Source organism: Sebastes umbrosus, chromosome 13 (genome assembly GCF_015220745.1).
Source record: "Sebastes umbrosus isolate fSebUmb1 chromosome 13, fSebUmb1.pri, whole genome shotgun sequence".
NCBI lineage: Eukaryota > Metazoa > Chordata > Actinopteri > Perciformes > Sebastidae > Sebastes > Sebastes umbrosus.
The window spans coordinates 18,528,115-18,539,501 of record NC_051281.1 but is presented as its reverse complement, the minus strand read 5'-3'; the positions used below and the strand labels follow the sequence as shown (position 1 = coordinate 18,539,501).

At 41.3% G+C, this 11,387-nt stretch overlaps 1 long non-coding RNA gene across 3 annotated transcripts; it reads right to left on the bottom strand.

Moving 5' to 3' along the window:
* Positions 1 to 8,531: 8,531 nt before the first annotated feature.
* On the bottom strand, positions 8,532 to 9,475 carry LOC119500319. Of its 3 annotated transcripts, none has more exons than XR_005209600.1 (3): positions 9,375 to 9,475; positions 8,930 to 9,078; positions 8,532 to 8,666 (listed from the first exon to the last, which is right to left on the bottom strand). It is a non-coding gene; the product is annotated as an uncharacterized LOC119500319 (long non-coding RNA). The 3 variants fall into 3 exon arrangements; XR_005209601.1 differs by having other exon boundaries at positions 9,265 to 9,376; XR_005209599.1 differs by lacking the exon at positions 9,375 to 9,475 and adding an exon at positions 9,159 to 9,302.
* Between the last annotated feature and the right edge of the window lie 1,912 nt (positions 9,476 to 11,387).

Here is an 11,387-nt window from a genome sequence, read left to right as displayed (position 1 = left end):
AAGAGGTATACACTAGGAATTTTCTTTGGCATTGATGGTGCAAGACAAACTGTATAATAACAAAAGAATAGATAAAAACGTTAGAATAAAATAATAAAAATGTACAATTTACAAATTACAAATAAGCTATAAACATGATATGGGGGGCTGTAGTGTGCATGTGAGGGAGAGACAGTCACAGGGGGGCGGATGGGCTGTTGGAGAGCCCCACTGCCATGGGGAAGAAACTGTTTTTGTGGCGTGAGGTTTTGGTCCTGATGGACCTTAACCTCCTGCCAGATGGCAGAGTCTGAAATAGATGGTGTCCAGGATGGGAGGGGTCAGCCACAATCTTCCCTACCCTCCTTAAGGTCCTGGAGGTGTACAGCTCCTGGAGGGAGGGAAGGTTGCAGCCGATCGCCTTCTCTGCAGCACGAATGACCCGCTGCAGCCTGGCCTTGTCCCTGGCGGTGGCAGCGGCGAACCAGACAGTGATGGAGGAGGTGAGGATGGACTCGATGATGGCCGAGTAGAAGTGCACCATCATGGTCTGTGGCAGGTTGAATTTCTTCAACTGCCTTTAAGTGAACGATAGGAGCCGGCTCCCCTCCGCCGAGGGCCTTTTTTTTTTTTTTTTTTCAATTGATTCAAGGTAGAATGATGTGATGATCTTCTCCGCACCACGGGCACTCCGTGTACTGATGGTACATGTCCACAGGGGCGTTTTTTATGGCGAGGGGACGTGACGCTTCCCAACATCGGACGCGTGGTGGGCTGTCACTGGACACAGGCTGTCCCAACCTGATTGGACGAACGCTTTCCCGCCGTGGGCTGCTGCTTTCAAACCGGAAACAGTATGGAGGCTCGTTTGGAAACTTTCTTCTCTTATTTCATGAAAATAGTTCACCGAAATGTGTTTCTGAAAACATTTGAGGCGAGAAATAACCCATGCAGTTGCTGAATCTGAGAGAGAATAGGGGTACACTTCATGTCAAACTCATTTAGACAGGTGTGACTAATCCGGCATTCCCGGACTAATCCGCGTCCAATCACAGGCTGCCACGTGTAGGTATATTTGCTCCAAGGAGGAGTGTCAAAACAGAAACTTTAGATTGATCACCTTGCAACATCTGGTAGAGTTTTAATTTGATGTGCTCACACTGAAAAAAATGGTAGCTAGAGTGGAGCTAGTAAGGAATCCATTGGTACGAACCATGTCATACTAGCTTGTCGCAAAGGAGGTTAAATAACACTCTAAATTACACTTTGTGTGCGCTTTGAGATTTTGGCAAGGAAAAACTGCCATGGGCATTTTAAAAGGGATCCCTTGACCTGAAAATGGGTTCTATGGGTACCCACGAGTCTCCCCTTTACAGACATGCAAATGTTTAGAATTCTGCAGCTGTTTGGTCAAAACATCATAAACATCATGTAATTTTGATATTTTTCACATGTTCATTTCATTTAAACTGGACCACCTCAGTCCCTTATAAACTGACAAATGGATCATGAAATTTTTTTTATTATTTAATATTATGGTTTCACAAACCAGTTACCATTTACATGTCCTATGGTTTATTCTTTCATTAAAATATTACTATGAAAGAAAGTGATATTACTATTATTATTATAAGTGACTATATTATACTGGGAATGCAAGTATAATTTATGCAATTACACAGCATTTCTGACTACATTTTGGAACACCTTTTATTTATATTATTATTTTGCATTCTATATGTCCTTAAAGTGCATAATAAATGACATGTTTGCAATGTTTTGATTTCATAGTTTATGGCTTACTATTGCTTGTTTTGACAGTTTGTTTGCAGGCCACTTCCCATTCATGTACACTAATTTTATTTTTTATTTTATGATGTTTTATTTTTTACTATAGAACAGTGTAGAAAGGGGTTCCCAAAAGATCAAAATTGTTTTTAAAGGGAGGCCATTTAAAAACAGAAGTTCACATTATGAAATGCGTTCCGTGTGTAAACTGCTTATAAGCCATCTTTACATTCTCTGTAGTTAAATTGTTGTTTATTGAGTGCTAAATAAGCAGTAAAAACTTTTATCATTGGCTTACAACTTCGTTTTTTACCTTGTCCACTTCATTCCGAGGGCAGGCAACATTTTTTTGTTGTATCCGCTTTCAACATACCTGGTTACCTGTAGAAGCAATGGCTAATAGCTGCACTGGAAAAATCCTGTAATGTCTGTTTGGTTATTTATCCATGGAAAATTGATAAATATGCAACCAAACATGGAACCAGGGATGCAAACATCCTGGGTCAAGATTTTTTTTGGGAGGCTTAACTACCAAATATTTTCTGTTTTTTCAAAAGAAAAAAGCTGCCATAACTAATAATTGGACAGCAATATGGCAGCTCCTTACTGGTAGAAACTAGAATTACTACCTTGTGGTTGTATGCCTCTACCAACCAGTCAAATCTTTTTTTTTTTTTTTTTTTTTGAATCGGATACCCCTCACCTGTTAAAGACATGTCCACAGTTTTGTCATTTAAAGAACTAAACAATACACCGGACATATCTGTACATACCTGAACGTGTCCATACAGACCTCCACTTGACAGACATAACATATACAAACATGTGTACGGACATCGGACACCAATATCCCTCACATAAGATGTTTTACGACCTGTGCATCTGTGCTTCCCTCGTCTTACACAGCGCTAAAGGTAAAAGGTTATAGAGTGTTACAGGCGTCTGACTGAGCAATGATGAGGACCATCCATCAATCGTCTTTCTGTTGGAGGAAGAGGAGGAGGACGAACCCTCTTCATCCAACGACTTACAGTTCTCCATTTGAATCGTAACCATTCAAACATACTAATCATAGGTCAAAACAGCTAAAGCTAAATGTGGCTGAATTATATAAAAGGCAGAAGTGGTAAAATGAAGAGCCGTTTGGGAGCCGAAAGAGCCGGCTCTTCTTGGTGAGCTGAGCCAAATGATCTGGCTCACTAAAAAGAGCCGGAATTCCCATCACTACTGTGATGGAACCACAATCTGCGGTAAAGAGAGCCGCAGCTTGGATTTCGATACATGTCTATTAGGGGCGTTACGGTACGGTAGCCTACGGGTGCTTTGAGCGGTCAAAAAGGACGAACTCCTCGCACTAACATTTCAGAGATATTTTCCTCACATTTTATATGCCAAATAAAAGCGATATTATATTACACATAGTATATTAAATAAGTCTTGTTGAATATATGGTCAACCAAAAATACTAATATGATAAAAACGTTTTCATAATGGGTTTGTCTTCCTCACTATGACTGTATGTCAAGTTTTTGAGAAATTTAAAGGGAAAGTCAGCTCAAATTAAATCATAACACATTCATAATTTCCTAAAATGTTAACTCTCTCTCTCTTATTATTACTCTCGTATTTTTGTATTATTATTGTTTTTTTTGTTGTGTGTTTTATTTAAACTATTTTTTCTTTTTATTATTATTATTATTATTATTATTATTATTATTTCTTTTCTTAATTTTATTTCAATTTTGAATGTTGAAGTTGTTTTCTCTAGTGTACTTAATGAGTTTGTCTATAAGCTCATGTAGCAGCTGTAGAATGGTTGCTCGTAGATTGGAAAGACACCACTCAGACCAGGAATCAGGATCTGCACATTTATTCTCCTATAAGGAGCAGCACAGGGCACAGTCAACACACACACTCAGTGGCAGGCTCTTTCTCAGTCCCCAGTGCACAAGCTGTCCATGCTCTGGCTATGTGTGATTTGTGCGTTACACATATAACAAAAGAGTTATAAATATAATATGTAAACATAAAAAAATACAAAAGCTACAAGTGTATTTAAATCAGTAAATACAACAAAAGTAAATAAATAAAATGTATAGCACCTGGAATTAAATGTAATACTTCTAACAGGTTTCTAGCCCTCCAGTTTACATGTAAATAGAAGCATTCCTTCATAAAATAAAATAAAAGTGCACTGTAAATAATGAACTTATCTTCATATTAAGCTACTCAACTAATGCAGTCCATCCTAACTATACAGGAAAAATATACAAACAACAATTAAACATTATAACGCACCTATAAGGAGCAGCACAGGGCAGAGTCAACACACACACTCAGTGGCAGGCTCTCTCTCAGTCCCCTGCAGCACTCAGACAATATGCAAATGAGCGAAAAACTCCGACGGAGTTAACAGAAGTAAAAGTCGTATTTTGGCCGTTCGAAACCAAATGACAACCTCAGAAACATATTGATAACGATGCATCATTGCATTTGCATACAGTTTAAGCCAGAATACACAACTTTTAAACATGCTAGCTTAACCAGAGGAGGACGAGCCTCACAACACATCTTACCAGTGCACAAGCTGTCCATGCTTTGCCTATGTGTGGTTTGTGCGTCAACAATTAAAGCCCCCCTGCTACAACAGGTAACCTGGAACCATGAAAAACACAACCGTTTCATTCATTCAATACAGAGTTAACACAAATAAAATTACAATACAGATAACTTCGCTGATATTGATGACAAAATAAAGTATAACACACCGGTTTTGAGAATGTTCACTAAACAAAATGAAAATAATAAAAATAACATAACCAACATATTGACTCAGCTACATACTCCCCTCTGAACTTCTCAAAACTGTTCTAGAATAGGTTAATAGCTGAATCCTGGGTAACATTAGCTTAGCTTGTTATTACTCTGTGACATACAGTTCTATGTGCAACATATGCGTTTCCCAGATAAAAGGGAAAGTGATATAAAGAAGTTGGCCAGACTCCCAATATCCACTTGCTACAGAAAGTGCCTTATACACAATCTCGTACTGCCAATTAAATAACTGTTACCCCAACTTTGAGCATACTCGAAAGACGGCACATTCACAGTGAACTAAAAACTACCGGGTGTCATCTACATGAATAAGGTTTTGGCAATCCCACTGAATAGATTGCTTGCTTGTATGTTTCTCTGAGTCATGTTTTGGATCAGTCTGTTAACTGGCTTTACCATCCTGCCAACTCTTGTCCTGATGTGACCCACTGAATTACTTGGTGGTAGTCTATCAGGTTCTGAGGCAACCTCATCGGTTTCTCCCTTGGTTGCTTGACCGTCGCTTGGTTTTGTCTGTCCTCCACTATGCTCAGTCTCTGCTTCACTACTGCTGTCCTGGCCCGTTTCAGAGCGAAGATCTGTCTCGTCAGTAGCAGTGTCTCCAACATAAACATCAGGTTCAGTATTGACACTTATATCTGCCCTAATGCTATCATTTGTCTGAGCCACATGAATGACTGGTCCAGGATTGTCAAGAGGCACTTGAGGTGATTCAGGAGGTTTATGCACTCCATCTGGAGATCCTTCTGGGGAAGTTGTCTCTGCTACCCAGCTGGCAGTGCGTTCTGATTGGTCAAACTCGGATTCGGTCAACAGGAGGCTTCCGTCTACTCTGCTGTGTCCTTGAATTGGTTCAGAACCACTGTCAAAGGATGACTCAATTTCCTGCTCCACTTCGACTGGCAAGAAGTTGGCTTGCAAAAGCAGGTTCCTGTGGACAACTCTCTCTTGCCCGGTGCTGTGGTGTCTGATGCGGTAAGTGTGGCACCTTGAATCTTTGGAGACCACTGTGTAGAGGGTAGACTCCCACCTGTCAGCTAGTTTTCTGCGGCCTCGTCCACCCCTGTTTGCCAAGAGGACTCGATCTCCTTCTTCAATGTCTGTGCCCTTTGTCCTTCTGTTATACAGGTCTGCCTGGCGCTGTTGGCTGGAACTAGCATTAACTTGAGCCAGCGTAAGGGCTTCCTTGAGATCATCACTCATTTTCTTCACATAACTGTTATAGTCTGTGATGTCATTGTCTCTCTCCACATTGTGGAACATAATGTCCACTGGCAATCTGGGAACCCGTCCATACATTAGATAAAAGGGAGCATACCCAGTCGACTCGTGAGCTGTACAGTTATAAGCAAAGGTCAATGTCTGCAGCATCTGCGGCCATCTCTGCTTATCCCTGGGGGGTAAAGCCCTGATCATGTTGCCTAAGGTTCTGTTGAACCTTTCGGTTTGGCCATTCCCCATGGGATGATAAGGTGTTGTTCTTGACTTTTTCACACCGGCGATTTGCAACAGCTCCTGGATCAACTGACTTTCGAAGTTTGCTCCCTGGTCTGAATGGATCCTTTGCGGGAATCCATAGACACAAAAGTATTTATCCCACAGTTGGCGTGCGACTTGTTTTGCTGACTGGTCAGAGCATTTGAAGGCATGGGCCATTTTAGTGAAGTGGTCTGTCACAACCAACACATCCACACTCTTTCCCTTGGAGTCCTCGGCACACCAGAAGTCCATGCAGACTAGCTCCAAGGGGCTTGTGGTCTTGATACTTTCAAGCGGGGCTCTTCCCTCGGGTTCCAGTGTCTTGCTGACAACACAGCGCTTGCAGCACTTCACATAGTCTCTGACATCACGCTCCATATGAGCCCAGAAAAATCTTTGCCTCGCCAGGTACAAGGTCCTGGTCTGACCCTGATGGCCGGCATCGTCATGAACACCATGCAGAACGTGGCTGACCAAAGAGGAGGGTGTCATGTACTGATGGCGTTTTCTTCCGGTCACTGAGTCCTTACAGACTCTGTACAGGATGCCATCAAGCATTTTCAGCTTCTGCCACTGCTTCAGGGTTTTAAGGACCGTTAGCGACAGCCCAGCTCTCTCTCTTCTTGACGGCCGTCTCCCACGGGTGACAAATGGGATGACCTGTGACAGCGTGGCATCCCTACTCTGTTCCTCCAGGAGCTCTTGGAGTGAGAAGACAGGCAGGGAATCTTGACCTGGCGGGACTAGCTGCTCTAGGTCTGCAGCAAGCCATGAGACCACCCTTTGTTTGGGGCCTTGATCCCACTCAACATGGCCCGCCAAGACAGCAGACACTTCGCCATCAGTCAGAGAGCGGCACTCCAAGTTCTTTGGTGAAGGTGGGCATTCAACACTTTGATGGTTGGCACTGACTCTGAACATCTCTTGGACTACACCCCTCTTGGACTTGTTGTGACTCCTCCAACAATGTTTCATAAGGCTCCTTCATGAGCCTCTGGCAGACACGACTTTGGACAAAGGGCCGCCTGCTCAAAGCGTCAGCAACAATGTTCTTACTGCCAGGAATGTATTTGATGCTGAAGTTGTATGGTGCCAGCTTGGCTACCCATCTTTGTTCACACGCATCCAGTTTGGGTTTTGTGAGGATGTAGGTTAGCGGATTATTGTCCGTCCAAACAGTGAAGGTGTGTCCCTTTAGCCAGTGGCTAAATTTGTCGCATACGGACCACTTTAATGCCAAAAACTCTAGGCGGTGGGCAGGGTAGTTGCTCTGAGCACGGGTGAGAGCCTTGCTGGCAAAGGCGATGGGGCGTGCTTTACTTTCACCCTCCTGGACCTGAGATAGTACGGCACCTAAGCCATCTAGAGAGGCATCAGTAGAAAGAATGAATGGTCGACTGAAGTCAGGATGTGCGAGTACAACAGACTCCATGAGGGCAGTTTTCTACTGTTCGAATGAACTGCGATGTTCCTCTCTCCAATCATTTGGATGTAACTTCCTGAATGCAGCAGCGCCTCGTGCATTCCCTTTCTTTCCTTTTGGTGCAGCGGTCAGTGCGAACAACGGCTTGGCTATGCTGGAGCAATCGTGTATGAACTGCTGATAATACACGACCATGCCCAGGAAAGACCTGATCTTCTTCTGAGAGGGTGTAACACCATCCTCCATCATAAGGGCAGACTCTGTCATGCAAGCAATAGCCTTGACCTTGTCAGGGTCAGTTGACACGCCATTTCCATCCACTACATGCCCCAAGAATCTGACACTTCTCCTGAGTAGCTGACATTTCTTGGGGGCCAGCTTTAGTCCATGAGTACGTAGCCTGCTGAAGACTGTTTCAAGCCTCCTGAGGGCTTCAGGTTCGTTGGGAGCATAGACCAGTGTCACTTGTCTGATCTGATCCGACACGAAGCGGGCCCGTCATGAGCTATAGCTTAAACAGTACATCGGACACTCCTTCTGCAACTGTCAGTGTTTCTCTGTATTGTCCCGTACAAATGCACTATTAAATAATAACTGTTTTGGACCGCACATGGTGCCAACTAGGGCTGCAGCTAACAATTATTTTCATTGACGATTACTGTGTTGATTATTTTCTCGATTAGTTGTTTGGTCTATAAAATGTCAGAAAATGTTGAAAAATGTTGATCAGTGTTTCCCAAAGCTCAAGATGACGTCTTCAAAAAGTCTTGTTCTGTCCACAACTCAAAGATATTCAGTTTACCGTCATAGAGGAGTAAAGAAACCAGAAAATATTCACATTTAAGAAGCTGGAATCAGAAAATTTTAACTTTTTTTCTATAAAAAAAAATGACTCAAACCGATTTATTGATTATCAAAATAGTTGGCGAGTCATTTAACAGTTGACAACTAATTGATTAATCATTACGGACTTAAAATGTTTACATTGCACATATTTCATCTAACATCTGTGTACTATGTGTGACATACCGTCTCCTCCTGAGGCAAGGAGCTCTCCACTGGGGCTAAAACGCACTACGTTGACAGCCTTGGTATGTCTCACCAGATTAGACAGAAACTCCACCACTGCCTTCCCGTCTGGGCCCGTGTCTACCCGCCACAGCTGCATCAACATCATGGCAAAAAGTCATTAAACACACACTCTGTAAACAGCTGTGACCTTATAAACCACAGCTGCAGTGAAATATAACATATTTAAAAAGAAAAACTATTTTCTAAACATATTTTACTTAATGTAATATTTTTTTCCTAAACAAATGCATGTAAACAGGTTTTCATCACATGGCCATTAAAGTGACTCAAATAAGTGTGTTTGGTTCATGACTGCATCATGTATTCATCCTCTCTCCTCTCCCCTCCACTCACTCTGACTGTGGTGTCCACTCCAGCTGTGGCCAGCCGATGAAGGCGTCCATCTGAGCTGTGCTGGAAGTCCAGACTGTAGACTGGCTCCTTGTTGTGCCATGCAATCTCACACGTTACCAACTTCATGTTTTTAAATATCCAACACCGACCTCAGGAGGAGAAAACACACATGTAAGTATGATACTATGATACAGTTACACATGGGCTAATATTAGCTAGAGCAACATACAGTTATATCACAGACACTGGAAGGGAATGCTACATGTTAACATCGTTAGCAGTCATTTTAGCGGGTTTGTTTTGATGACATGTGGCTAATTTAACAATAAAGACACATTTCAAAACCAGCTGTAAGCTAGTGAGCATGTTAACTAACAATACAACGTTACAAATACTGAGTTATGTGGGTTAATTCTTTGAATTGGAGCTATCTATCTAGTCTTACCTTCCTCTTGTTGTCCAGCTGAAGCGATTAGTAATTTCCCGCGCACGATTCGTTCAAAACTTCCGGTTGTGTAGGGCTGCGCTGATTGGACGAGAACTCGGAATGGGGCGGGGACTGTCACCCTGTGGTGTATGACGTCAGAGTGTAAAATTAGTCCCATTGAGATTAAAAACCTCTTTTCCAAGGGAGACCTGGCCAAGACGGTCAACAGCAAGAACACAAAGTTGCAGACACATTGACACAAATAGAGATATAAAATACACTATAAAAGCACTAAAATTTGCATTAAAAGAGAACTCTCTAAAGACAAACGGTGGGGGGACAAAAAGAAGCTTTTCTGGGAGTCAGCTGTACAACAAGGGGGCTAAAAACATTGGCATGCCATACAGTCTGCTTCTAAAGCCTTCATTTAAAAATATCTAATGATACCAGCTCCTTGATTTTTAGGTCATTTTGGAACAAATTCCAGGGTGAGGGTGCAGAATACCCCTATTTTTGTCCGAGTTATTGGGACAGAGAGCACAAGTAGGTCCTGTGAATGCAGTGAATACTGTCCACAATTTTTTTGCTTATTAAAAACACTTAAGTATTGTGGGAGCAGACCCAGAATCACCTTATATATAAGGATGTACAAATGGGAGAGCCTACTGACTGCCAGTGCAGGCCATCCCACCCGAGAGTACAACTCACAGTGGTGAGTCAGAACAACAAAAGTTCAACTTTATTCTATCCTTTGGTTAATTATCTATTGTAAAACAGATAAATGTATCTTTATAAACTGTTTAGTTATGGTTACAAAATAGAAAACTACCTAAACTAAACTTGTGACTTTTCCCATGGGGAATAATCTATTCACAAATCAAGGATATTAAATAACACACAAAGTGGTTTTCACTTGTTAACCTGTAATATGTAGTTTAAAGTATGTAAATCTTATTGAGGGGACAATGTCTGCCATTTGATTAAAGCATTAATAAACAAATTAAAACTTTCTGTGAAATGTGGTAGGAATGTATTCTTCCACATATCAGCTCCACACTGTTTATTTTGTTCAGAGACCCTTAAAATTGTTGTTATTGGACTAGAAAGCTGGTATTTTCAAGAAAAATACAGCCATCCCATTTAATACACTGGATATTGAGATATCCTGTATACTCATGCTGCTGCCACTGCCATTGGACCCTTAACCAGAGTGCCATTCAATTCATTACCGAAGACAACTGTCACACTCACCAGTGAGTTACATGAAAACAAAAAATTTAAAATCAGCTTATATATTTTAGTGTGCTTTGTTCTCTCTTGTGGGAATCGGCCCCAGCCCCCTTGAATAGGATAAGCGGATACAGATAATGGATGGATGTTCTCTCTTGTAAAACACATCTTCATCTTAATGAAGCCTCCCGAATAAATAAAGCTCAACATTATACACACCTCAATAATCTCATCACATCATCATCATCACAACCCCAAACTGTGATTTACAAGCCTGTCAAAATCTAGTTTCTGTGTGGAGATGGTGATTCCTTTCAGCCCAAAGAGGAACAACTATTAGCCTGCAGGTACAACATTAACAATATTGTACTTTTTAATCAACTACATTTATTTGACATTAGTTATTTACTTCAAAGATTTGGATTCTTAAAATAAGTCATAAATCAACTAATGAATTATGATGTATTACTATAGATTAAGCTACCCAGAAATATATAAAGTAGTTGAAATGAGCTCCACCTTTACCAGCTGCAACATTAGTGATGCTTACACAATAATGCATCAATAAATACAATCCAGTGATATAACATTATTCTGAAATGGACCATTCTGCATGAGTACTTTAAGTATATTTTCATACTAATACTGTACTTTTACTTAAGTAAGGTTTTGAATGCAGGACTTTTACTTGTAACAGACTATTTTTACACTGTGGTATTGTTATTTTGACTTAAGTAAAAGATCTGATTCCTTCTTCCACCACAGACTGATAATTGTTGCCTATTAAACATTGCTCAAGCA